Source organism: Oncorhynchus clarkii, chromosome 23 (genome assembly GCF_045791955.1).
Source record: "Oncorhynchus clarkii lewisi isolate Uvic-CL-2024 chromosome 23, UVic_Ocla_1.0, whole genome shotgun sequence".
NCBI lineage: Eukaryota > Metazoa > Chordata > Actinopteri > Salmoniformes > Salmonidae > Oncorhynchus > Oncorhynchus clarkii.
In genome coordinates, this window is record NC_092169.1 from 37,707,728 (window position 1) to 37,735,131 (window position 27,404).

The 27,404-nt window shown below is 42.8% G+C and overlaps 1 protein-coding gene across 1 annotated transcript in view; it reads right to left on the bottom strand.

Moving 5' to 3' along the window:
- LOC139381388 (inactive rhomboid protein 1-like) overlaps nt 1-15,532 on the bottom strand; it is a 101,134-nt gene extending 85,602 nt beyond the window's left edge. The window contains exon 1 of the mRNA XM_071124875.1: nt 15,252-15,532. The gene's annotated coding sequence lies outside the window, so the exon portion shown is untranslated. The remainder of the gene's footprint in view (nt 1-15,251) is intronic.
- Between the last annotated feature and the right edge of the window lie 11,872 nt (nt 15,533-27,404).

Sequence of the window (27,404 nt, forward strand, 5' to 3'; positions counted from 1 at the left end):
CTGCGCCCTGACAGACCTGGGCCCTGACAGACCTGCGCCCTGACAGACCTGCGCCCTGACAGACCTGGGCCCTGACAGACCTGGGCCCTGACAGACCTGCGCCCTGACAGACCTGCGCCCTGACAGACCTGGGACCTGACAGACCTGCGCCCTGACAGACCTGGGACCTGACAGACCTGCGCCCTGACAGACCTGGGACCTGACAGACCTGCGCCCTGACAGACCTGGGCCCTGACAGACCTGGGACCTGACAGACCTGGGCCCTGACAGACCTGCGCCCTGACAGACCTGCGCCCTGACAGACCTGGGACCTGACAGACCTGGGCCCTGACAGACCTGGGACCTGACAGACCTGGGCCCTGACAGACCTGCGCCCTGACAGACCTGGGCCCTGACAGACCTGCGCCCTGACAGACCTGGGCCCTGACAGACCTGGGCCCTGACAGACCTGCGCCCTGACAGACCTGGGACCTGACAGACCTGGGCCCTGACAGACCTGGGCCCTGACAGACCTGGGACCTGACAGACCTGGGCCCTGACAGACCTGCGCCCTGACAGACCTGGGCCCTGACAGACCTGGGACCTGACAGTAAATCTCAGTAAGACCAAAATAATGGTGTTCAAAAGGTCCAGTCACCAGGACCACAAATACACATCTAGACACCATTTTCCTAGAGCACACAAAAAACTACACATACCTCGAACTAAACATCGGCGCCATAGGTAACTTCCACAAAGCTGTGATTAATCTGAGAGACAAGGCAAGAAGGGCATTCTATGCCATCAAAAGGAACATAAATTTAGACATACCAATTAGGATCTGGCTAAAAAATACTTCAATTAGTTATAGAACTCATTTCCCTTTGTGGTTGTGACGTCCGGGGTCTGCTCAACAACCAAGAATTCACCAAATGGGACAAACACCAAATTGAGACTCTGCATGTAGAATTCTGCAAAAATGTCCTCTGTGTACAACGTTAAACATTAAATTATGCATACAGAGCAGAATTAGGCCGATACCCACTAATTATCAAAATCCAGAAAAGAGCCGTTAAATTCTACAATCACCTAAAAGGAAGCGATTCCCAAACCTTCCATAACAAAGCCATCACCTACAGAGAGATGAACCTGGAGAAGAGCAAGCTAAGCAAGCTGGTCCTGGGGCTCTATTCACAAACACAAACAGATTCCACAGAGTCCCGGGACAGCAGCACAATTAGACCCAACCAAATCATAAGAAAACAAAAAGATAATTACTTGACACATTGGAAAGAATTTACAAAAATCAGAGCAAACTAGAATGCTATTTGGCCCTAAACAGAGAGTACACAGCGGCAGAATACCTGACTACTGTGACTGACCCAAACTTAAGGATATCTTTGAGTATGTACAGACTCAGTGAGCATAGCCTTGTTATTGAGAAAGGCCGATGAAGGCAGACCTGGCTTTCAAGAGAACAGGCTATGTGCACACTACTCATAAAATGAGGTGGAAACTGAGCTGCACTTCCTTAACCTCCTGCCAAATGTATGACCATATTAGAGACACGTATTTCCCTCCGATTACACAGACCCACAAAGAATTTGAAAACAAATATAATTTTGATAAACTCTCATATCTACTGGGTAAAACACCATAGTGTGCCATCACAGCAGCAAGATTTGTGACGTGTTGCCACAAGAAAAGGGCAACCAGTGAAGAACAAACACCATTGTAAATACAACCTATATTCATTTATTTTACCTTTTGTACTTTAACTATTTATACATCATTACAACACTGGATATAGACATAATATTATTTTACTTTATTATTTTGGAACTTTTGTAAGTGTAATGTTTGCTGTTCATTTTTTGTTTATTTCACTTGTTTATTATCTATTTCATTTGCTTTGGCAATGTAAACATGTTTCCCATGAAATGGAGAGAGACAGAGAAACATCGAGAGAGAGACAGAGACACAGAGAGAGAGACAGAAACACACACAGAGAGAGAGACACAGAGAGAGCGACAGAGAGAGAGACACATAGAGAGAGACACACAGAGAGAGAGAGCGAGAGACACACAGAGAGAGAGCGAGAGACAGAGACAGAGAGAGAGACAGACAGACATGGAAACACAGAGAGAGAGACAGAGACACAGAGAGAAAGACAGAAACACAGAGAGAGAGAGACACAGAGAGAGAGAGACACAGAGAGAGAGACACAGAGAGAGAGCGAGAGACACAGAGAGAGAGCGAGAGACAGACAGAGAGCGAGAGACAGACAGAGAGCGAGAGACAGACAGAGAGCGAGAGACAGACAGGGAGAGCGAGAGACAGACAGGGAGAGTGAGAGAGAGACAGGGAGAGCGAGAGACAGACAGGGAGAGTGAGAGACAGACAGGGAGAGCGAGAGAGAGAGTCAATCTCTTTATTGAAGACTACTTTGTCTCAGCTAGCTGGTGGAAGTGAAGACCATTGTCACAATCAGTCAATGTGGGAGGCTTTAGTCTGCTCTGATGAATAGAGCTCCTTATGGACAATCCACATTCTGTGACTTAGACATAACAGCTTCCTCTGTTGGCTCGCACTGGATAAAAAACCCTAATGGTAATTGCACACAGATGCTGCATTGGAAAAAAGAGGGAGAGGGAGAAAAGCGACACTGAAAATACTATTTAGAGAGAAGAATGAAGAATGTCATAATTGTGGCTGCTTTGAAATGGAGCACTCAGTCTGGAGTCCCCATGGAGAACTCTGGCCTTTGTGACAGCACTGGCATCATCCATGTTAATTTACATTAATGAAAGATGGGACTAGACTTTGGTAAAGAATTTTCCATTCATCCAGTCATATTTGGAGAGATTTATGGGGATTCTAGCATCCATTCCACACCTACATTTACATATTGTCATAAAATCTACATCTTAGCCAAAATATTCCCTCCCCCCAACCTACCGCAATCTCCCTAAATATCCACTCTGGCTCTCCCACTGCTGTTTCCCCTATCAATACAGAAACCCAGCCTCCATTACCAGATCCCATCCCAGTTCATCATCATCAGAGGATCATTTTAGATCATATCCCGGATCACCTCAGATCACATCCCGGATCACCGTTGTCATGACGTTGGCCTGTTGGGGGAGGTTTATGACAACCATAAATACCTTTCCCCTTTTCTCTCTCTCTACTTTATAGAGTTTACTCTTGTAATGCATTTGTAACATAGAGAGTCTGGTAACATCAAAAGGTGGGAGACGGAACCATATTTCGGTAATCCAACCAGTTGAACATATGCGTTGTTACTTAATGAATATGATCTCAGATCAGTTGTTGTCTGAGACATTACTACTAATGAGAGTATGACATAAACTGTATCTTGGAAAATCTACACATTCTAGTTATCAGATTCACATGGAATTGTTGTGCAATTTAAATGTTTAAATATGAAACTATTTGTGAAAATATTAAATGTAATTTTAGCTTCTTAATGAGAGAACAGTTTGTCATAGAGGAAACTCTTCTCACTCAGAGGCCCCGCCCAAGTGAACAGACATTGGGTGTAAACTATGAAACACGCCCTTCTCTTCACCACGATATAAGCCTGTTGAAAAAAATCAAACTTTCTGTTCCAAGGACGTGAGGACTTGCGGTCCCTGCGTTAAAAGGACAAGATCACCTACAGAACTAAGCCAACCTCAGCGTGAGCTCTGGTTGAACGACAAGAACCTAACAAAATTAGCATTGAATTTCAACGTGAAGATGATGATCAACACGCCGGAAGGATGAATTTCGACTATACCAGCCAGAATATAGCATGAGCATATAGCATGGCAATGTGGTATGAACTTTGAACTCTTATTCACTAAAGAAGTGATACTTCCTAGCCGATTGAGTTAGCCGCAGCAACTGTAAACGTGGGTTAGGAGAGGACGGACAGAGTATCCATTCTACCACGCTCCAGTTCACCACTAGACATTCTTCAGGACAAGAGATCCATGCTGGACAACCCGGCCTTCTATCTACGACCAATCTACCAAACCGCAGCTCAGAGTAAATATTTATTGCATTTTCCTTTTCCAAATGGGCGGTTATTGAGAATGCATAAGATACTGTATTTACGATAGCATAGCTGCCTACGGCCCGATAGAGACACAAAACCTTTTTGTTCCTCAGTCTTCCCGCTCCTTCACTCAAACCCAACCCCCCTCTCTTTGTGTAACCAGCCGTCATATCTGTTCCGTCCGCTAGGGACGTTTTCCTTTATGACATCATTGGTAATCAATGTATGATCCATTCTGTGTAGATGTAATTCCGTGTGATTATTTAGTAAATAAATAATTAAAACAAATGTTGTATTGATGATTCAACTTGTTAGCCAGGGTTCGTGAAGATAAAAAAAAATTACAACTTTCAGATGAGACTGAATAAGGTGATGATTAAATATTGACTGCTATTGAGGTAAAAGATTACCAGGTCTTTAAGAGTTTATTCGGAAGATAACAGCTCTATAAACATTATTTTGTGGTGCCCCATCTTTCTAGTTAATTACATTTACATGATTAGCTTAATCAGGTAATATTAATTACAGAGAAATTATTTTATAGAATTTCAGATCACATCCCAGATCACCACCCTGGAGGATAATCTCAGATCACGTCCCAGATCACCACCCTGGAGGATCATCTCAGATCAAATCCCAGATCGTCATCATAGAGGATCATCTCAGATCACATCCCAGATCATCTCAGATCACATCCCAGATCTTCATCATGGAGGATCATCTCAGATCCCGTCCCAGATCACCACCCTGGAGGATCATCTCAGATCAAATCCCAGGTCATCACCATAGAGGACCATCTCAGATCACATCCCAGATCATCACCATGGAGGATTATCTCAGATCACATCCCAGATCGTCATCATAGAGGATCATCTCAGATCACATCCCAGATCACCATCATGGAGGATCAGCTCAGATCACATCCCGGATCACCGTCATGGAGGATCATCTCAGATCACATCCCAGATTACCGCCTTGGAGGATCATCTCAAATCACATCCTGGATAACCATCATGGAGGATCATCTCAGATCACATCCCAGATCACCACCCTGGAGGATCATCTTAGATCACATCCCAGATCACCACCGTGGAGGATAATCTCAGATCACATCCCAGGTCATCACCATGGAGGATCATCTCAGATCACATCCCAGATTGTCATCACCATGGAGGATCATCTCAGATCACATCCCAGATTGTCATCATAGAGGATAATCTCGGATCACATCCCAGATCATCTCAGATCACATCCCAGATCATCTCAGATCACATCACAGATCATCATCATGGAGGATAATCTCAGATCACATCCCAGATCATCAACATGGAGAATAATTACAGATCAAATCCCTGTGGTGATAGCCATTCAAATGAATGGCTTTACAGCCATTAAACAACAGTGCTGTCATAATCAAATCAAATTTTATTTGTCACATGTGCCGAATACAACCTTACAGTGAAATGCTAACTTACAAGCCCTTAACTAACCATGCTTTAAGAAGTTGTCACATTGTATAATGATAGGAGACAGGCGCAGGAATACGAAAATCTTTATATTTTATTTCCCTAGCTAAAATAGAATACGTCATGAAAATGACGGGGACGAAGCCCAAAACAAACATGTGTGTATGTGTGTTTATATATATACAGTGCCTTGCGAAAGTATTCGGCCCCCTTGAACTTTGCGACCTTTTGCCACATTTCAGGCTTCAAACATAAAGATATAAAACTGTATGAAAATAGCTGCATCATGATTGTATTTATTATCATTAGTCATTTAGGTCAACATTGGATCATTCAGAGATCCTCACTGAACTTCTGGAGAGAGTTTGCTGCACTGAAAGTAAAGGGGCTGAATAATTTTGCACGCCCAATTTTTCAGTTTTTGTTTTGTTAAAAAAGTTTGAAATATCCAATAAATGTCGTTCCACTTCATGATTGTGTCCCACTTGTTGTTGATTCTTCACAAAAAAATACAGTTTTATATCTTTATGTTTGAAGCCTGAAATGTGGCAAAAGGTCGCAAAGTTCAAGGGGGCCGAATACTTTCGCAAGGCACTGTATATACATTGGGATGTAACACAAACGAAAGAGCGAGGTGTAAACCTCTAATAAATACACAGGACGAGACCCGTAATAACAATACACGGGACGAGACCCGTAATAACAAGTGCACACTAACACGAAAGCCGATAATAACTGAGCACAAGACCAACGGACATGGAACAATAATCAGCAAGGACAATGGGGAACAGAGGGCACAATTATACACAAACTAATCAGGGGGAATAGGAACCAGGTGTGCGTAATGAGACAAGACAGTCCAGGGTTGGTGGTAATGATCCAGTTCAGTGACGCCTAGAAGACCGGTGACGTAGACCTCTGGAGCTGGTGAACGGAATGAGCAGCAGTACCGGGGGGATCCGTGACAAGTTTTAAGAAAAAATAAGTGTTAAGTAAAATAGATAAGTAAAAATCTGAAAATAAAAGTAACAAATAATTAAACAGCAGCAGTAAAATAACAATAGCGAGGCTAAATACAGGGGGTACAGAGTGATGTGCAGGGGCAACGGTTAGTAGAGGTAATTGAGGTAATATGTACATGTAGGTAGATAATAAACAGAGAGTAGCAGCAGTGTAAAAGAGGGGTCTGGGAAGCCACTTGATTAGCTGTTCATGAGTCTTATGGCTTGGGGGTAGAAGCTGTTAAGAAGCCTCTTGGACCTAGACTTGGTGCTCCGGTACCACTTGCCATGCGGTAGCAAAGAGAACAGTATAATTAGGGTCACTGGAGTCTTTGACCATTTTTAGGGCCTTCCTATGACACCGTTTGGTATAGAGGTCCTGAATGGCAGGAAGTTTGGCCCAGTGATGTACTGGGCTGTACGCACTACCCTCTGTAGTGCATTGCGGCCGAGCAGTTGCCATGCCAGGCAGTGATGCAACCAGTTAGGATGCTCTCAATGGTGCAGCTGCAGAACCGTTTGAGGATCTGAGGACACATGCCGAATCGTTTCAGTCTCCTAAGGGGGAATTGGTTTTAATGTGCCCTCTTCACGACTGTCTTAGTGTGTTGGGACCATGATAGTTTGTTAGTTTGTTAGTTCTACACCTATCATCTGAGGGAGGAGAGAGCAACTGTGGCACCTGTTCTCATTGTACTGATCCATCATGATGGAAAAGCCTATCTCCCTTCACACAGGGATGGTTAAGGTGTTCAGCTGACAGTTGCAGAGAGTTGCAAAGTCCCGGCCGGGTTACCCCTGAATTCAGTGAAATATCCTACCAAACACTTTCCTTGAACCCTCTAATATAACTGATTGTGATGGTGGGCTCAACAAAGTCTTACCAGGATATATGGGGTCGACTATATTTTAACTCAGTCAAATTCCATTTCTAAATAGAAAACTCCCCTTTAAAATGTGTGCTTTTTCATTATCCTGAATTGACAGGATTCAAATGGAACTGAACCTAACCAGATCTAACCAGATACTCACATGGAACCAGGTGATAATACACAGTAGACTGACCCTGACCTACCACTGCTAGCTAGGGGGTGGCAGATAGCTTCCAGGTAAGTGTGTTGTGACAGTAACCGATAGGTCACAGGTTCAAATCCTATCGCAAAGCACTTAACCCCAATTGCTCCAGCTGCACTGGACAATAGAGAGCAATTGTAAGGGTGTCTTTCTGTAGGCAATTTTTGTGAATTTTGAAGCATGTATCTCACAAAAAAAGCACATAAAGCACATAACCTTTATGGATTATAAAGCCATTATGTTACTGACTGTTATAATCTCAGAGAACAACATGTATAAGATCTCCGTAGCCTGTGTTAACCTCAGATCTTTTGGGGGGCATTTATCCCAAAACCCTATTCTTTCCCAATTCATTTCCCCCATAGGAATGGTTGAACTAGCATTGCTAGCACAGACTGGAATACAGTGCCTTGCGAAAGTATTCGGCCCCCTTGCCGAATGACCCCTTGGTCACTTTGCGACCTTTTGTCACATTTCAGGCTTCAAACATAAAGATATAAAACTGTATTTTTTTGTGAAGAATCAACAACAAGTAGGACACAATCATGAAGTGGAACGACATTTTTTTTTTTGTTGTTGTTGAATTTTACCCCTTTTTCTCCCCAATTTCGTGGTATCCAATTGTTGTAGTAGCTACTATCTTGTCTCATCGCTACAACTCCCGTACGGGCTCGGGAGAGACGAAGGTTGAAAGTCATGCGTCCTCCGATACACAACCAACCAAGCCGCTGCTTCTTTAACACAGCGCACATCCAACCCGGAAGCCAATGCGCCGAAGGAAACACCGTGCACCTGGCCACCTTGGCTAGCGTACACTGCGCCCAGCCCGCCACAGGAGTCGCTGGTGCACGATGAGACAAGGACACCCCTACCCCTCCCTAACCCGGGCGACGCTAGGCCAATTGTGCGTCGCCCCACGGACCTCCCGGTCGCGGCCGGTTACGACAGAGCCTGGGCGCGAACCCAGGACTCTGATGGCACAGCTGGCGCTGCAGTACAGCACCCTTAACCACTGCGCCACCCGGGAGGCCACAGTGGAACGACATTTATTGGATATTTCAAACTTTTTTAACAAAAAAAAACTGAAAAATTGGGCGTGCAAAATTATTCAGCCCCCTTAAGTTAATACTTTGTAGCGCCACCTTTTGCTGCGATTACAGCTGTAAGTCGCTTGGGGTATGTCTCTATCAGTTTTGCACATCGAGAGACTGACATTTTTTCCCATTCCTCCTTGCAAAACAGCTCGAGCTCAGTGAGGTTGGATGGAGAGCATTTGTGAACAGCAGTTTTCAGTTCTTTCCACAGATTCTCGATTGGATTCAGGTCTGGACTTTGACTTGGCCATTCTAACACCTGGATATGTTTATTTTTGAACCATTCCATTGTAGATTTTGCTTTATGTTTTGGATCATTGTCTTGTTGGAAGACAAATCTCCGTCCCAGTCTCAGGTCTTTTGCAGACTCCATCAGGTTTTCTTCCAGAATGGTCCTGTATTTGGCTCCAAACATCTTCCCATCAATTTTAACCATCTTCCCTGTCCCTGCTGAAGAAAAGCAGGCCCAAACCATGATGCTGCCACCACCATGTTTGACAGTGGGGATGGTGTGTTCAGCTGTGTTGCTTTTACGCCAAACATAACGTTTTGCATTGTTGCCAAAAAGTTCAATTTTGGTTTCATCTGACCAGAGCACCTTCTTCCACATGTTTGGTGTGTCTCCCAGCTGGCTTGTGGCAAACTTTAAATGACACATTTTATGGATATCTTTAAGAAATGGCTTTCTTCTTGCCACTCTTCCATAAAGGCCAGATTTGTGCAATATATGACTGATTGTTGTCCTATGGACAGAGTCTCCCACCTCAGCTGTAGATCTCTGCAGTTCATCCAGAGTGATCATGGGCCTCTTGGCTGCATCTCTGATCAGTCTTCTCCTTGTATGAGCTGAAAGTTTAGAGGGACGGCCAGGTCTTGGTAGATTTGCAGTGGTCTGATACTCCATCCATTTCAATATTATCGCTTGCACAGTGCTCCTTGGGATGTTTAAAGCTTGGGAAATCTTTTTGTATCCAAATCCGGCTTTAAACTTCTTCACAACAGTATCTCGGACCTGCCTGGTGTGTTCCTTGTTCTTCATGATGCTCTCTGCGCTTTTAACGGACCTCTGAGACTATCACAGTGCAGGTGCATTTATACGGAGACTTGATTACACACAGGTGGATTGTATTTATCATCATTAGTCATTTAGGTCAACATTGGATCATTCAGAGATCCTCACTGAACTTCTGGAGAGAGTTTGCTGCCCTGAAAGTAAAGGGGCTGAATAATTTTGCACGCCCAATTTTTCAGTTTTTGATTTGTTAAAAAAGTTTGAAATATCCAATAAATGTCATTCCAATTCATGATTGTGTCCCACTTGTTGTTGATTCTTCACAAAAAAATACAGTTTTATATCTTTATGTTTGAAGCTTGAAATGTGGCAAAAGGTCGCAAAGTTCAAGGGGGCCGAATACTTTCGCAAGGCACTGTATGTTCTGGGATTCCTCCGATGGCATTGAGGAGTACACTACATAAGTCATTGGCTTCATCAATAAGTGCATCGATGACGTCGTCCCCACAGTGACTGTACGTACATACCATAACTAGAAGCCATGGATTACAGGAAACATCCGCACTGAGCTAAAGGCTTGAGCTGCCACTTTCAAGGAGCGGGACTCTAACCCGGAAGCTTATAAGAAATCCCACTATGCCCTCCGATGAACCATCAAACAAGAAAAGTGTCAACACAAGACTAAGATCAAATCGTACTACACCGGCTCTGACCTCGTCGGATGTGGCAGGGCTTGAAAACCATTACAGATTACAAAGGGAAGCACAGCCGAGAGCTGCCCAGTGACACGAGCCTACCAGACGAGCTAAACTACTTCTATGCTCGCTTCGAGGATAATAACACTGAAACATGCATGAGAGCACCAGCTGTTCCGGAAGACTGTGTGATCACTCTTTCCATAGCCGATGTGAGTAAGATCTTTAGACAGGTCAACATTCACAAGGCTGCAGGGCCAGAGGGATGACCAGGACGTGTACTGGGGGAATGCGCTGACCAACTGGCAAGTGTCTTCACTGACATTTTCAACCTCTCCCTGTCCGAGTCTGTAATACTAACATGTTTTAAGCAGACCAACATAGTGCCTGTGCCCAAGAACACTAAGGTAACCTACCTAAATGACTACCGACCCGTAGCACTCTGTAGCCATGAAGTGCTTTGAAAGGCTGGTCATGGCTCACATCAACACCATTATCCCAGAAACCCTAGAACCACTCAATTTGCATACCGCCCCAACAGATCCACAGATGATGCAATCTCTATTGCACTCCACATTGCCCTTTCCCACCTGGACAAAAGGAACACCTACGTGAGAATACTATTCATTGACTACAGCTCAGCGTTCAACACCATAGTGTCCTCAAAGCTCATCAATAAGCTAAGGACCCTGGGACTTAACACCTCCCTCTGCAACTGGATCCTGGACTTCCTGACGGGCCACGCCCAGGTGGTAAGGGTAGGTAACAACATATCCGCCATGCTGATCCTCAACACAGGGCCCCTCAGGGGTGTGTGCTCAGTACCCTCCTGTACTCCCTGTTCACTCATGACTGCACAGCCAGGCACGACTCCAACACCATCATTAAGTTTGCCAATGACACAACAATGGTAGGCCTGATCACCGAGAACGACGAGACAGCCTATAGGGAGGAGGTCAGAGACCTGGCCGTGTGTTTCCAGGACAACAACCTCTCCCTCAACGTGCAGGACAAAGGAGATGATTGTGGACTACAGGAATAAGAGGACCGAGCACGCCCCCATTCTCAACGACGGGGCTGCAGTGGAGCAGGTTGAGAGCTTCAAGTTTTTTGCTGTCCACATCACCAACAAACTAACATGGTTCAAGCACACCAAGACAGAGGGCGCGAAGAGGGCGCGACAAAACCTAAAAGATTTGGCATGGATCCTCAGATCCTCAAAATGTTCTACAGCTGCGCCATCGAGAGCATCACTGCCTGGTACGGCAACTGCTCGGCCTCCGACCGCAAGGCACTACAGAGCGTAGTGCGACTGTCCCAGCACATCATGGGGCCAAGCTTCCTACCATCCAGGACGTCTATACCAGGCTGTGTCAGAGGAAGGCCCTAAAAATTGTCAAAGACTCCAGCCACCCTGGTCATAGACTGTTCTGTCTGCTACCACACGGCAAGTGGTAGCGTAGCGCCAAGTCTAGGTCCAAGAGCCTTCTAAACATCTTCTACCCCCAAGCCAATAGACTCCTGAATATCTAATCAAATGGCTACCCAGACTATTTGCTTTGCCCCCCCCCCCCCCCCCCCCCGCTTTTACACCGCTGCTACTCTCTGTTGTTATCATCTATGCATAGTCACTTTAACAACTCTACCTAGGTTATCAACATGTTGAATGCACCGAGCTACACCGAGCTGTCTGTCTAATCTACTGGCACACAGCTCGGACACCCATGCATACTCCACACGGCATGCCACAAGAGGTCTCTTCACAGTCCCCAAGTCCAGAACAGACTATGGGAGGCACACAGTACTACATAGAGCCATGACTACATGGAACTCACATCAAGTAACTAATGCCAGCAGTAAAATTTGATTTAAAAAACAGATTAAAAAACACCTTATGGAACAGCGGGGACTATGAAACAACACAAACCAGACAAATATATATATACACACACACACACACACACACACACACACGATAACATAGGCACTATACATACACATGGATTTAGTACTGGGGCCTGAGGGCACATACTGTGTTGTGAAATCTGTGAATGTATTGCAATGTTTTTAAAATTCTATAAACTGCCTTAATTTTGCTGGACCCCAGGAAGAGTAGCTGCTGCAATGGGGATCCATAATAAATACAAATACATGTACATATTACTGCACGACGACGACAACTACTTCCAATTAATTGATTTATCTTATTTCCGTGTCGTGCACCAATTGGTGCCCAGACAGTATGGGCTTATAAGACACGATATCAAGTTTGTGTGCTGTTCACAAAACACAAAATAAATTAAATGCATAATTAGCACTCATAACAAATTACAGCAGCAGCTTTGCAAGTGACGGGTCAGGATAGCACAACAGCACTAGCCTTGATATAAACCTGACAAATAAGTTTGCTGCTGATTTGATTCACTACTTACTGTGCCGAGCACAAAGTATGCCCAGACACTCCCTAGAGCGTTCAATGGCTGCCAGTGTGTGTGTGTGTGTGTGTGTGTGTGTGTGTGTGTGTGTGTGTGTGTGTGTGTGTGTGTGTGTGTGTGTGTGTGTGTGTGTGTGTAGGAGGACTGTAGTTGACAATGGAGGGAAAAAAGGGGACACACACTACTAAGTTTTAAACAGAGCCAGGAAATGGTTAGGTAGATGTCTGGATATCTACTCTCCTTTATTTATTTATTTCTCTCTCTCTTTCTCTCTCTCTCTCTCTCTCTCTCTCTCTCTCTCTCTCTCTCTTTCTTTCTTTCTTTCTTTCTTTCTTTCTCTCTCTTTCTCTTTCTTTCTTTCTTTCTTTCTTTGTAGGATAATGAACAACATGCTTTAACACTCTGCATACCTCTGATTCCAAACTACTCCCATATCAGAGTAACACGATATCATCCACTGACTGTTGCTAAACACCTGACCAACACCTTGCTGCTGTAGAGAGGAATTCGGAAGCTCTCATTCACTGGAATTGCCCTCTAGGAAACCATTGGATATCATACCCTTCAATATGTTGGTGTATGGAAGCTAGGCCTGTGCTGTGTTGTTCTCCCATCTGTTCTCAACTAATCACGGTCAATGCAGACATTCTCTATACTGAAACAGCATGGGTTTGGGATGTCCCAAACCCCCAGCATTGAGTTTATATAGAGGAACATCATTGTTATAAGCAATGTATCCATATTGTAAAACACTATGGAACACCATGAATGCTAGTTAGTGTGTGGGACCAAATGATTCAGATTGTTCAGTCTGATTCAGAACCATAACAACATCTACTATTAACATGACTTCTACAGAGAAGCCTTCAGTCAACAGAAGTAACTTCTTCTCAGACAGGAAACCAAACAAACACTCAAGGCTATGGGTCAGTGAAGAACAAACACCATGTAAATACAGCCCATATTTATGTTTATTTATTTTCCCATTTGTACTTTAAATATTTGCACATCGTTATAACACTGTATATATACATAATGACATTTGAAATGTCTCAATTCCTTTGAAACTTTTGTAATTGTAATGTTTACTGTACATGTTTTATTGTTTCTTTTGTTTATTATCTATTTCACTTGCTTTAGAAATGTAAACATATGTTTTGCATGCCAATAAAGCCCTTTGAATTTAATTTAATTGAGAGAGAGAGAAAGAAAGAGAGTGAGAGACGATTGGCTCCCACAGTGCCAGAATACAGCAACAGGAAATGTGAATTATTATATAGATTATGATTAATGGACATTTTTGTAAGGGTTGATACATTTTTCATTAGGGCAAATAAAGTCTGAAATTATAAACTTCAGAAGCCTTTTTAAGACTCAAATACACTACAAGTTTGCATTTCCTGCTGTGTGCAGGAAAATACTCAGCAAGTGGTCAAATTAAGATTGTACATCTGTAGAGTTGGCATGATACAGTCTGAAATGTAATGACCAGATTCTGTTTGTCTGGTGTTGTTGATCTCATAAATCCACACACAACCACACACAGTGACTGTCATCTAATCTCAATTTATGAGGTAAAAAAAAATTGGATTCTGAAATGGTATTGGTGGTGTTTCCCAAATCATAATCCAATTATCTCCATGTCCAAAACTCTACATCAGACATTTAGTCATCTTGAATAGACATGTGACAGTACTGGTAAAGCATATGGACATCATTTTGCCCTTTCCCACCTCACAAGACTCAAAACAAATACATGAGATCATACTTGACTTCCCTCGGGCAAGTGTTGAGGTCCCACCCTGTGTGTGTGTGTGTGTGCGCGCGCGCGTGTGCGTGCGTGCAGTAGACAGAAACTTGTCCCGATGTCATGCGTGTTGACAAGCCGGAGTAAATGTCATGCATGTGCTTTGAAATAGAAAGCAAATATGCCTAGGCTACAGCATCCTGGATGTAATTACTACCGGTTTGTCACCGTGGGCTATACAGTCGAAATCATGTTTTGAAAGATTGGAAAATTAAGTGAGTTGGATTAAGGCCAAATGCAATCCTCTCTCAATCTTCAAAACTTATTTTATATCGAATAGCCTACAATGTGCATAGATAATATAGATGGATGTTGTCAACTGGCCAAAAACTGCTTGAATCAACGTTATTTCCACGTAAATTCAACCAAAAATTATACGTGATGACGTAGATTCAACGTGTAAGGGAATGTGTCATTTTTTTCACTAAACTTTTAACCTAAATCCAATTACATTTTGACATAGTTTGTTGATTTCACGTTGAATTCATGTTAGTGTGCCAAGTAGATCATGTGTTTGTTTAATTCTAGTTTTTATTTTTTTCCGCAATCTTTTACAGTACACTATCAAAGAATGGTCTCATAATTACCAGTTGCCCTTTAGGGGTAAATTGCCAGACCACCTTACCTTACTGAAAATGCTCCGGTCCTTAACAGCTCGATCCACCCTATCGGTGGCACTCCAATGACCAATATACCGTGGTAGTCAAATCACTTCATAACCCAGTCATGCAACAGACAGATGACATAAATAAAAAATCACTTCTAAAACTGCATCCGAAAGGGGGGACTCTGAAGATCTCACTCACAACATCGCGAAAAGATGCTGAAACTGCGGGAAACAGTGTTATCTTCTTGCCTCCCCTCCCGTTCTAGAGACACTCTCCCACCGCTGTCTGTTCCAGTCTCGTTTTGGCTCGTTCGGCAGCGCGCTTCAGTCCGTCTGTATTTCAGTTTCGTTGCTGGGTAGCGGGAACGCCCACGTGAGGTTGACTGTGCTGTGCTGGAGAGGGCAGAGAAAACAGAGCGTTGTCACACGTCACCGCCGACCGGTGTGCCCCGCGCTATAGCAGGCGCGCGGGCGTCATCTTTATGATGAAGTATGAAAACCTAAACACAGTGTTAGGCTATCTACAGTGCCTTGCGAAAGTATTCGGCCCCCTTGAACTTTGCGACCTTTTGCCACATTTCAGGCTTCAAACATAAAGATATAAAACTGTATTTTTTTGTGAAGAATCAACAACAAGTGGGACACAATCATGAAGTGGAACGACATTTATTGGATATTTCAAACTTTTTTAACAAATCAAAAACTGAAAAATTGGGCGTGCAAAATTATTCAGCCCACTTAAGTTAATACTTTGTAGCGCCACCTTTTGCTGCGATTACAGCTTTAAGTCGCTTGGGGTATGTCTCTATCAGTTTTGCACATCGAGAATTTTTTTTCCCATTCCTCCTTGCAAAACAGTGCGAGCTCAGTGAGGTTGGATGGAGAGCATTTGTGAACAGCAGTTTTCAGTTCTTTCCACAGATTCTCAATTGGATTCAGGTCTGGACTTTGACTTGGCCATTCTAACACCTGGATATGTTTATTTTTGAACCATTCCATTGTAGATTTTGCTTTATGTTTTGGATCATTGTCTTGTTGGAAGACAAATCTCCGTCCCAGTCTCAGGTCTTTTGCAGACTCCATCAGGTTTTCTTCCAGAATGGTCCTGTATTTGGCTCCATCCATCTTCCCATCAATTTTAACCATCTTCCCTGTCCCTGCTGAAGAAAAGCAGGCCCAAACCATGATGCTGCCACCACCATGTTTGACAGTGGGGATGGTGTGTTCAGGGTGATGAGCTGTGTTGCTTTTACGCCAAACATAACGTTTTGCATTGTTGCCAAAAAGTTCAATTTTGGTTTCATCTGACCAGAGCACCTTCTGCACATGTTTGGTGTGTCTCCCAGGTGGCTTGTGGCAAACTTTAAACGACACTTTTTATGGATATCTTTAAGAAATGGCTTTCTTCTTGCCACTCTTCCATAAAGGCCAGATTTGTGCAATATACGACTGATTGTTGTCCTATGGACAGAGTCTCCCACCTCAGCTGTAGATCTCTGCAGTTCATCCAGAGTGATCATGGGCCTCTTGGCTGCATCTCTGATCAGTCTTCTCCTTGTATGAGCTGAAAGTTTAGAGGGACGGCCAGGTCTTGGTAGATTTGCAGTGGTCTGATACTCCTTCCATTTCAATATTATCGCTTGCACAGTGCTCCTTGGGATGTTTAAAGCTTGGGAAATCTTTTTGTATCCAAATCCGGCTTTAAACTTCTTCACAACAGTATCTCGGACCTGCCTGGTGTGTTCCTTGTTCTTCGTGATGCTCTCTGCGCTTTTAACGGACCTCTGAGACTATCACAGTGCAGGTGCATTTATACGGAGACTTGATTACACACAGGTGGATTGTATTTATCATCATTAGTCATTTAGGTCAACATTGGATCATTCAGAGATCCTCACTGAACTTCTGGAGAGAGTTTGCTGCACTGAAAGTAAAGGGGCTGAATCATTTTGCACACCCAATTTTTCAGTTTTTGATTTGTTAAAATGTCGTTCCACTTCATGATTGTGTCCCACTTGTTGTTGATTCTTCACAAAAAAATACAGTTTTATATCTTTATGTTTGAAGCCTGAAATGTGGCAAAAGGTTGCAAAGTTCAAGGGGGCCAAATACTTTCGCAAGGCACTGTATCTACCTACGTATGTTCTACCAGAGTGAGCCATATGGTTCCTGTAGTTGTGAGAGCATGCTTTATTCTACCTTTATTCTACCTCACCATAAAACCCCTATCCAGATGGGCTCTCTTCTCCCTCCTACCCACTTCATGTGTCCTGTTCTGTCTATAGGTCCTGTTTCTGTCTATTTGAACCACACCACAGAACAATAACACCACACCATAGAACAAGTAGAACACCTCATTTGTCTCTGGGTTTCTATTTCTGTCTAATAACACCTGAGAGCAGAAGACCCCATTTGATCTATTCACCTGATCACTGTTACTCACCAATCACTGTGTGACTCACTCAACTGGAGAAGTGTGGCAAAGAATGACAGCCTGGACAGGGATACATCTGTAAACTGAAGAATGACAGCCTGGACAGGGATACATCTGTAAACTGAAGAATGACAGCCTGGACAGGGATACATCTGTAAGCTGAAGAATGACAGCCTGGACAGGGATACATCTGTAAACTGAAGAATGACAGCCTGGACAGGGATACATCTGTAAACTGAAGAATGACAGCCTGGACAGGGATACATCTGTAAACTGAAGAATGACAGCCTGGACAGGGATACATCTGTAAGCTGAAGCTTCTTCTTCTGTGCCTTAGGTTTTTGTGTAAATCAAGAAAGGATATTGGAGAGCCAGGTGGCCTTAGGAAGAGGAGGAGAGAGAAAGCGTCTACTAGCAAATGTGTGGTGTGTGGTTGGAATATGATAGAGTTACTGAACAATCAAAATCAATGATGCAGCTCATTGTCTGAGCTTAGACGATCCTTGAAACGTTGTTTTTAACAACATTTTTATAATTCAAAAGACAATAATTATCACCCCAACTCAGGTTGATGAGGCCATACTAGCTATAGGCAACAACCAACAAGTGGGTCTAGCTTCAGCACATGCATTGTAACCCTGGCAACAACAGATGTGGGATCAGTATCCTGCATCAACAATGAAGTAAGAGTGGGACGATGGTATACTGTAAATCTAGAGTTCCAGGGAGAAATACGTTTTTTTTTCTGGCATTAAGTCACACGCATTAATAAGTTACTTCCTTATTAATGGATAGAATGGTTGAAAGAAAGAAAGAAAGGAACAGAGGCAAATCAGGGACTTGATCCAAGTCAACCAAATCTGTTTGAGTCATCGGGAAAACAAACATCTGCTTGTTTAGAATAACATGTGTTTTAATATGGCTCTACAGGCCTGTCCTCATTGGTGCATGACAGCTTCTGGAGCAGGTGTCAGAGAATGTTTCTGAGAGAGAAAACATGGACATGGCATAAAGAGAGGAAACATAATTAACCTCTAAAGGATCCGCGCCTTTTTTCAGTTTTGGCTAAAATGACATACCCAAATCTAACTGCTTGTAGCTCAGGCCCTGAAGCAAGGATATGCATATGCATACCATTTGAAAGGAAACACTTTGAAGTTTGTGGAAATGTGAAAGGAATGTAGGAGAATATAACACAATAGATCTGGTAAAAGAAAATACAAAGAAAAAAACAACCGTTCTTTTGTATTTTTTTTGTACCATCATCTTTGAAATGCATGAGAAAGGACATAATGTATTAGTCCAGCCCAGGTGCCACTAGATTTTGGCCACTAGATGGCAGCAGTACAGGTGCAAAGTTTTAGACTCATCCAATGAACCATTGCATTTATTTTCCAAGTTTGTATCAAGACTGCCCAAATGTGCCTAATTTGTTTATTAATAATTTTTCATGTTCAAAATTATGCATTCTCCTTAAACAATACCATGGTATTTTTTCACTGTAATAGCTACTGTATATTGGACAGTGCATTTAGATTAACAAGAATTTAAGCTTTCTGCCAATATCAGAAATGTCTATGTCCTGGGACATTTTCTTGTTACTTACAACCTCATACTAATCACATTAACCTATGTTAGCTTAACCGTCCCGTGGACGGGACACCGATCCCAAAGTTAACATCAACCAGAGATTATCTCAAAATTCTCTGTAGCATGACACTATCCTGCCTGCACTGTAACATAGAAATTGTATCTAAAACAGTGGCTGTGCCCAAATACCCATACTTGCATTCTAAATACTAGGCTTTTTGGGTATGCAAGATGTCAAACACATTTTGGCTTTTCATCAAGTAAACTGTTTTTTAAAATCCTGTTGTTTTTACGGTAACTTACTGGCAGCCAACCTGTAAGTTACTGTAAAAAAGGTATAGTATGTTAACGTAAATTTCAAAGAAACTATGGTTTAACAGTACATTACTATTACACTATTGAGGAAAATAATTGTCTTTTCACACTCTGATTGACAACAGCTGATAATCAGAATATGGGACAAGTTCTACAAAAATGCGCAAATGGCGAGTAACAAGCGCATTGTAGCATGTAAATATTTTTTGCTTACTGCATAAATGTTTACTAAATAGCAGACTACATTCTAAATAGCCCCTAAGTCCATCACAAACTAATAAATGCACCATTGAGAGCATCCTGCCAGGATGTATCACCGTCTGGTACAGCAATTGCACCGTCTGTAAACGCAGGGCTCTCCAGTGGGTGGTGTGGTCAGCCCAACACACCATCTGGGGCACACTGCCCCCAGGACATCTACAGCACCCGGTGTCAGAGGAAGGCCAAGAAGATCATCAAAAACCTCTGCTACACAAGCCAAGGCCTGTTCACACCACTACCATCTAGAAGGCGGAGACATTACAGGTGCATCAAAGGTTTCCTCCAGCATCTTCACAAGGTCCTTTGCTGGTGTTCTGGGATTGATTTGCACTTTTCGCACCAAAGTACGTTAATCTCTAGGAGACAGAAGGCGTCTCCTTCCTGAGTGGTATGACGGCTGCTTGGTCCCATGGTGTTTATACTTGCGTACTATTGTTTGTACTGATGAACGTGGTACCTTCAGGTGTTTGGATTTTTTGTCTGAGATCTTGGCTGATTTCTTTTGATTTTCCCATGATGTCAAGCAAAGAGGCACTGAGTTTGAAGATAGGCCTTTAAATACATCCACAGGTACACCTCCAATTGACTCAAATGATGTCAATTAGCCTATCAGCGTTCTCTAAAGCCATGACATAATTTTCTGGAATGTTCCAAGCTGTTTCAAAGCCCTGTCAACTTAGTGTATGTAAACCTCTGACCCACTGGAATTGTGATACAGTGAGTTATAAGTGAAAAAATCTGCCTGTAAACAATTATTGGAAAAATGACTTGTGTCATGCACAAAGTAGATGTCCTAACCGACTTGCCAAAACTATAGTTTGTTAATTAACAAGAAATTTGTGGAGTGGTTGAAAAACAAGTTTTAATGAGTCCAACCTAAGTGTATGTAAACTTCTGACTTCAACTGTGTGTGTGTGTGTGTGTGTGTGTGTGTGTGTGTGTGTGTGTGTGTGTGTGTGTGTGTGTGTGTGTGTGTGCGTGTGTGTGTGTGTGTGTGTGTGTGTGTGTGTATACCCATGCTGCAGCAGCCCCAGTTGCCCAGCTCTCTGCTGCCAGAGCTGTTTCCTGCTCAGAGCTGCTGCTCATGCGGGAGGAAGCGCGTTCAAAACGAGTTTCAATGACTCCAACCTAAGTGTATGTAAACTTCCGACTTCAACTGTAACTACTGCTGTACACACCTTTTCTATTCATATATCTGTCCATATCTATATCCATGTCTATACACACCATCATATACATTGCTCATCCTGATATGTTTTATTTATTTTGGGGATTATGTGTGTATTGTTGTGTTTTACTAGATATTACTGCACTGTTGGAGCTGGAAACATTATCATTTCGCTACATCTGATAAATATGGGTATGAGACCAATAACATTTGATTTGATTTAGTACTTTTAGTACACTGTATGTTGTTTCAGTAGGCCAGACAGATTTCGGACATGGCCTGTGTGTGTGTGTGTGTATATGTGTCCGTGCTGTTGTGTTTGTGTGTATTTGTGTTTTCCCACCTCCTTCCTGAAATTCATTAGCATTCCTCCTGCAGGATGGACAAACTTCCGGATGGGAATATCAGGAGGGGAGGATGACTTCACCATTTCCTCCTTTAATAACACATGCAGAAAATACTCCTTGAACACATGCAGAAACACCTCCTTGCACACAGGGAGAAAATCTTCCTTGAACAAAGGGAGAAAATCCTCAATGAACACCTCCCTGTGTTAAAAGAGGACTTTCTGCCTGTGTTAAAGGAGGATTTTCTCCCTGTGTTAAAAGAGGACTTTCTTCCTGTGTTAAATGAAAGTTTTCTGCCTGTGTTAAAGGAGGATTTTCTCCCTGTGTTAAAATAGGACTTTCTCCCTGTGTTAAAGGAGGACTTTCTCCCTGTGTTAAATGAAAGTTTTCTGCCTGTGTTCAAGGAGGATTTTCTCCCTGTGTTAAAATAGGACTTTCTCCCTGTGTTAAAGGAGGACTTTCTCCTTGTGTTAAAGGAGGACTTTCTCCCTGTGTTAAAGGAGGACTTTCTCCCTGTGTTAAATGAAAGTTTTCTGCCTGTGTTCAAGGAGGATTTTCTCCCTGTGTTAAAATAGGACTTTCTCCCTGTGTTAAAGGAGGACTTTCTCCCTGTGTTAAATGAAAGTTTTCTGCCTGTGTTCAAGGAGGATTTTCTCCCTGTGTTAAAATAGGACTTTCTCCCTGTGTTAAAGGAGGACTTTCTCCCTGTGTTAAAGGAGGACTTTCTCCCTGTGTTAAAATAGGACTTTCTCCCTGTGTTAAAGGAGGACTTTCTCCCTGTGTTAAAGGAGGACTTTCTCCCTGTGTTAAAGGAGGACTTTCTCCCTGTGTTAAAGGAGGACTTTCTCCCTGTGTTAAAGGAGGACTTTCTCCCTGTTTTAAAGGAGGACTTTCTCCCTGTGTTAAAATAGGACTTTCTCCCTGTGTTATAAAGGAGGACTTTCTCCCTGTGTTAAAAGAGGACTTTCTCCCTGTGTTAAAGGAGGACTTTCTCCCTGTGTTAAAGGAGGACTTTCTCCCTGTGTTAAAGGAGGACTTTCTCCCTGTGTTAAAAGAGGACTTTCTCCCTGTGTTAAAGGAGGACTTTCCCCGTGTGTTAAAAGAGGACTTTCTGCCTGTGTTAAATGAGGACTTTCTCCCTGTGTTAAAGGAGGACTTTCTCCCTGTGTTAAAGGAGGACTTTCTCCCTGTGTTAAAAGAGGACTTTCTCCCTGTGTTAAAGGAGGACTTTCTGCCTGTGTTAAAGGAGGACTTTCTGGCTGTGTTAAAGGAGGACTTTCTCCCTGTGTTAAAAGAGGACTTTCTCCCTGTGTTAAAGGAGGACTTTCTGCCTGTGTTAAAGGAGGACTTTCTGTCTGTGTTAAAGGAGGACTTTCTCCATGTGTTAAATGAAAGTTTTCTGCCTGTGTTAAAAGAGGACTTTCTCCCTGTGTTAAAAGAGGACTTTCTGCCTGTGTTAAAAGAGGACTTTCTCCCTGTGTTAAATGAAAGTTTTCTGCCTGTGTTAAAAGAGGACTTTCTCCCTGTGTTAAAAGAGGACTTTCTGCCTGTGTTAAATGAGGACTTTCTCCCTGTGTTAAAGGAGGACTTTCTCCCTGTGTTAAAGGAGGACTTTCTCCCTGTGTTAAAAGAGGACTTTCTCCCTGTGTTAAAGGAGGACTTTCTCCCTGTGTTAAAAGAGGACTTTCTGCCTGTGTTAAAGGAGGACTTTCTGCCTGTGTTAAAGGAGGACTTTCTCCCTGTGTTAAAAGAGGACTTTCTCCCTGTGTTAAAGGAGGACTTTCTGCCTGTGTTAAAGGAGGACTTTTTGTCTGTGTTAAAGGAGGACTTTCTGCATGTGTTAAAGGAGGACTTTCTGCCTGTGTTAAAGGAGGACTTTCTCCCTGTGTTAAAGGAGGACTTTCTCCCTGTGTTAAAGGAGGACTTTCTGCATGTGTTAAATGAAAGTTTTCTGCCTGTGTTAAAAGAGGACTTTCTCCCTGTGTTAAAAGAGGACTTTCTCCCTGTGTTAAAGGAGGACTTTCTCCCTGTGTTAAAGGAGGACTTTCTCCCTGTGTTAAAGGAGGACTTTCTCCCTGTGTTAAATGAAAGTTTTCTGCCTGTGTTCAAGGAGGATTTTCTCCCTGTGTTAAAATAGGACTTTCTCCCTGTGTTAAAGGAGGACTTTCTCCCTGTGTTAAAGGAGGATTTCTCCCTGTGTTAAAGGAGGACTTTCTCCCTGTGTTAAAGGAGGACTTTCTCCCTGTGTTAAAGGAGGACTTTCTCCCTGTGTTAAAAGAGGACTTTCTCCCTGTGTTAAAGGAGGACTTTCTCCCTGTGTTAAAAGAGGACTTTCTGCCTGTGTTAAAGGAGGACTTTCTCCCTGTGTTAAAGGAGGACTTTCTCCCTGTGTTAAAGGAGGACTTTCTCCCTGTGTTAAAGGAGGACTTTCTCCCTGTGTTAAAAGAGGACTTTCTGCCTGTGTTAAAGGAGGACTTTCTGCCTGTGTTAAAGGAGGACTTTCTCCCTGTGTTAAAAGAGGACTTTCTCCCTGTGTTAAAGGAGGACTTTCTGCCTGTGTTAAAGGTGGACTTTCTGCCTGTGTTAAAGGAGGACTTTCTCCATGTGTTAAATGAAAGTTTTCTGCCTGTGTTAAAAGAGGACTTTCTCCCTGTGTTAAAAGAGGACTTTCTGCCCGTGTTAAAAGAGGACTTTCTCCCTGTGTTAAATTAAAGTTTTCTCCCTGTGTTAAATTAAAGTTTTCTCCCTGTGTTAAAAGAGGACTTTCTCCCTGTGTTAAAGGAGGACTTTCTCCCTGTGTTAAAGGAGGACTTTCTCCCTGTGTTAAAGGAGGACTTTCTCCCTGTGTTAAAGGAGGACTTTCTCCCTGTGTTAAAGGAGGACTTTCTCCCTGTGTTAAAGGAGGACTTTCTCCCTGTGTTAAAATAGGACTTTCTCCCTGTGTTAAAGGAGGACTTTCTCCCTGTGTTAAAATAGGACTTTCTCCCTGTGTTAAAGGAGGAATTTCTCCCTGTGTTAAATGAAAGTTTTCTGCCTGTGTTAAAGGAGGATTTTCTCTTTGTGTTAAAGGAGGACTTTCTCCCTGTGTTAAAATAGGACTTTCTCCCTGTGTTAAAATAGGACTTTCTCCCTGTGTTAAAGGAGGACTTTCTCCCTGTGTTAAAGGAGGACTTTCTCCCTGTGTTAAATGAGGACTTTCTCCCTGTGTTAAAATAGGACTTTCTCCCTGTGTTAAAGGAGGACTTTCTCCCTGTGTTAAAGGAGGATTTCTCCCTGTGTTAAAGGAGGACTTTCTCCCTGTGTTAAAGGAGGACTTTCTCCCTGTGTTAAAGGAGGACTTTCTCCCTGTGTTAAAAGAGGACTTTCTCCCTGTGTTAAAGGAGGACTTTCTCCCTGTGTTAAAAGAGGACTTTCTGCCTGTGTTAAAGGAGGACTTTCTCCCTGTGTTAAAGGAGGACTTTCTCCCTGTGTTAAAAGAGGACTTTCTGCCTGTGTTAAAGGAGGACTTTCTGCCTGTGTTAAAGGAGGACTTTCTCCCTGTGTTAAAAGAGGACTTTCTCCCTGTGTTAAAGGAGGACTTTCTGCCTGTGTTAAAGGTGGACTTTCTGCCTGTGTTAAAGGAGGACTTTCTCCATGTGTTAAATGAAAGTTTTCTGCCTGTGTTAAAAGAGGACTTTCTCCCTGTGTTAAAAGAGGACTTTCTGCCTGTGTTAAAAGAGGACTTTCTCCCTGTGTTAAATTAAAGTTTTCTCCCTGTGTTAAATTAAAGTTTTCTCCCTGTGTTAAAAGAGGACTTTCTCCCTGTGTTAAAGGAGGACTTTCTCCCTGTGTTAAAGGAGGACTTTCTCCCTGTGTTAAAGGAGGACTTTCTCCCTGTGTTAAAGGAGGACTTTCTCCCTGTGTTAAAGGAGGACTTTCTCCCTGTGTTAAAGGAGGACTTTCTCCCTGTGTTAAAATAGGACTTTCTCCCTGTGTTAAAGGAGGACTTTCTCCCTGTGTTAAAATAGGACTTTCTCCCTGTGTTAAAGGAGGAATTTCTCCCTGTGTTAAATGAAAGTTTTCTGCCTGTGTTAAAGGAGGACTTTCTCCCTGTGTTAAAGGAGGACTTTCTCCCTGTGTTAAAGGAGGACTTTCTCCCTGTGTTAAAGGAGGACTTTCTCCCTGTGTTAAAGGAGGACTTTCTCCCTGTGTTAAAGGAGGACTTTCTCCCTGTGTTAAAATAGGACTTTCTCCCTGTGTTAAAGGAGGACTTTCTCCCTGTGTTAAAATAGGACTTTCTCCCTGTGTTAAAGGAGGAATTTCTCCCTGTGTTAAATGAAAGTTTTCTGCCTGTGTTAAAGGAGGATTTTCTCTTTGTGTTAAAGGAGGACTTTCTCCCTGTGTTAAAATAGGACTTTCTCCCTGTGTTAAAATAGGACTTTCTCCCTGTGTTAAAGGAGGACTTTCTCCCTGTGTTAAAGGAGGACTTTCTCCCTGTGTTAAATGAGGACTTTCTCCCTGTGTTAAAATAGGACTTTCTCCCTGTGTTAAAGGAGGACTTTCTCCCTGTGTTAAAGGAGGATTTCTCCCTGTGTTAAAGGAGGACTTTCTCCCTGTGTTAAAGGAGGACTTTCTCCCTGTGTTAAAGGAGGACTTTCTCCCTGTGTTAAAAGAGGACTTTCTCCCTGTGTTAAAGGAGGACTTTCTCCCTGTGTTAAAAGAGGACTTTCTGCCTGTGTTAAAGGAGGACTTTCTCCCTGTGTTAAAGGAGGACTTTCTCCCTGTGTTAAAGGAGGACTTTCTCCCTGTGTTAAAGGAGGACTTTCTCCCTGTGTTAAAAGAGGACTTTCTGCCTGTGTTAAAGGAGGACTTTCTGCCTGTGTTAAAGGAGGACTTTCTCCCTGTGTTAAAAGAGGACTTTCTCCTTGTGTTAAAGGAGGACTTTCTGCCTGTGTTAAAGGTGGACTTTCTGCCTGTGTTAAAGGAGGACTTTCTCCATGTGTTAAATGAAAGTTTTCTGCCTGTGTTAAAAGAGGACTTTCTCCCTGTGTTAAAAGAGGACTTTCTGCCTGTGTTAAAAGAGGACTTTCTCCCTGTGTTAAATTAAAGTTTTCTCCCTGTGTTAAATTAAAGTTTTCTCCCTGTGTTAAAAGAGGACTTTCTCCCTGTGTTAAAGGAGGACTTTCTCCCTGTGTTAAAGGAGGACTTTCTCCCTGTGTTAAAGGAGGACTTTCTCCCTGTGTTAAAGGAGGACTTTCTCCCTGTGTTAAAATAGGACTTTCTCCCTGTGTTAAAGGAGGACTTTCTCCCTGTGTTAAAATAGGACTTTCTCCCTGTGTTAAAGGAGGAATTTCTCCCTGTGTTAAATGAAAGTTTTCTGCCTGTGTTAAAGGAGGATTTTCTCTTTGTGTTAAAGGAGGATTTTCTCTATGCTACTACTATGTAACTACTATGTAACAGTAGTCTGTCTACCTCTGCAACATTAGAGCAGAGAAGTGGAGTCAACCGTTAGTAACATTCAGAGCAGCAGATCATCTGACAGAGAGCACTGGTTGACTTTAAAACAGCAATCAGCAATTGAAACAGTAACAAAGTGTTCCACCCTCCCCAGTTTTGGTGAAAAGCTGAGGGATGGTGATGGAAAAATGTAACCACTCTCAAATTCATAGGCAAAGAAATGGATGCAAGGACTGACCATCCATGGTATCAAAATAAGTCATAGTGAATACAGAGCAGAACCCATTTTTTTTAGAAAACTAAATCATATTGAGCCCGTTAAGCAATTTGCTCTGACATCCACTGTTCCACAGTCAAAGAAAATAATAGTTATAGAGAAAAATAAATCTCCCAACAGGATGTTGTAGTATTACCCTATGAAGACAAGCCCAAAAAATCCTGTAGTCAGGTTGACCTTGTGAACGTTCTGTCAGAACCTAAATACAAACGACCAACAGTTGATTTAAAAACCCCTACATCCTAGAATCTTTACCCACAGGACCGCAGTGTGTGTGTGTGTGTGTGTGTGTGTGTGTGTGTGTGTGTGTGTGTGTGTGTGTGTGTGTGTGTGTGTGTGTGTG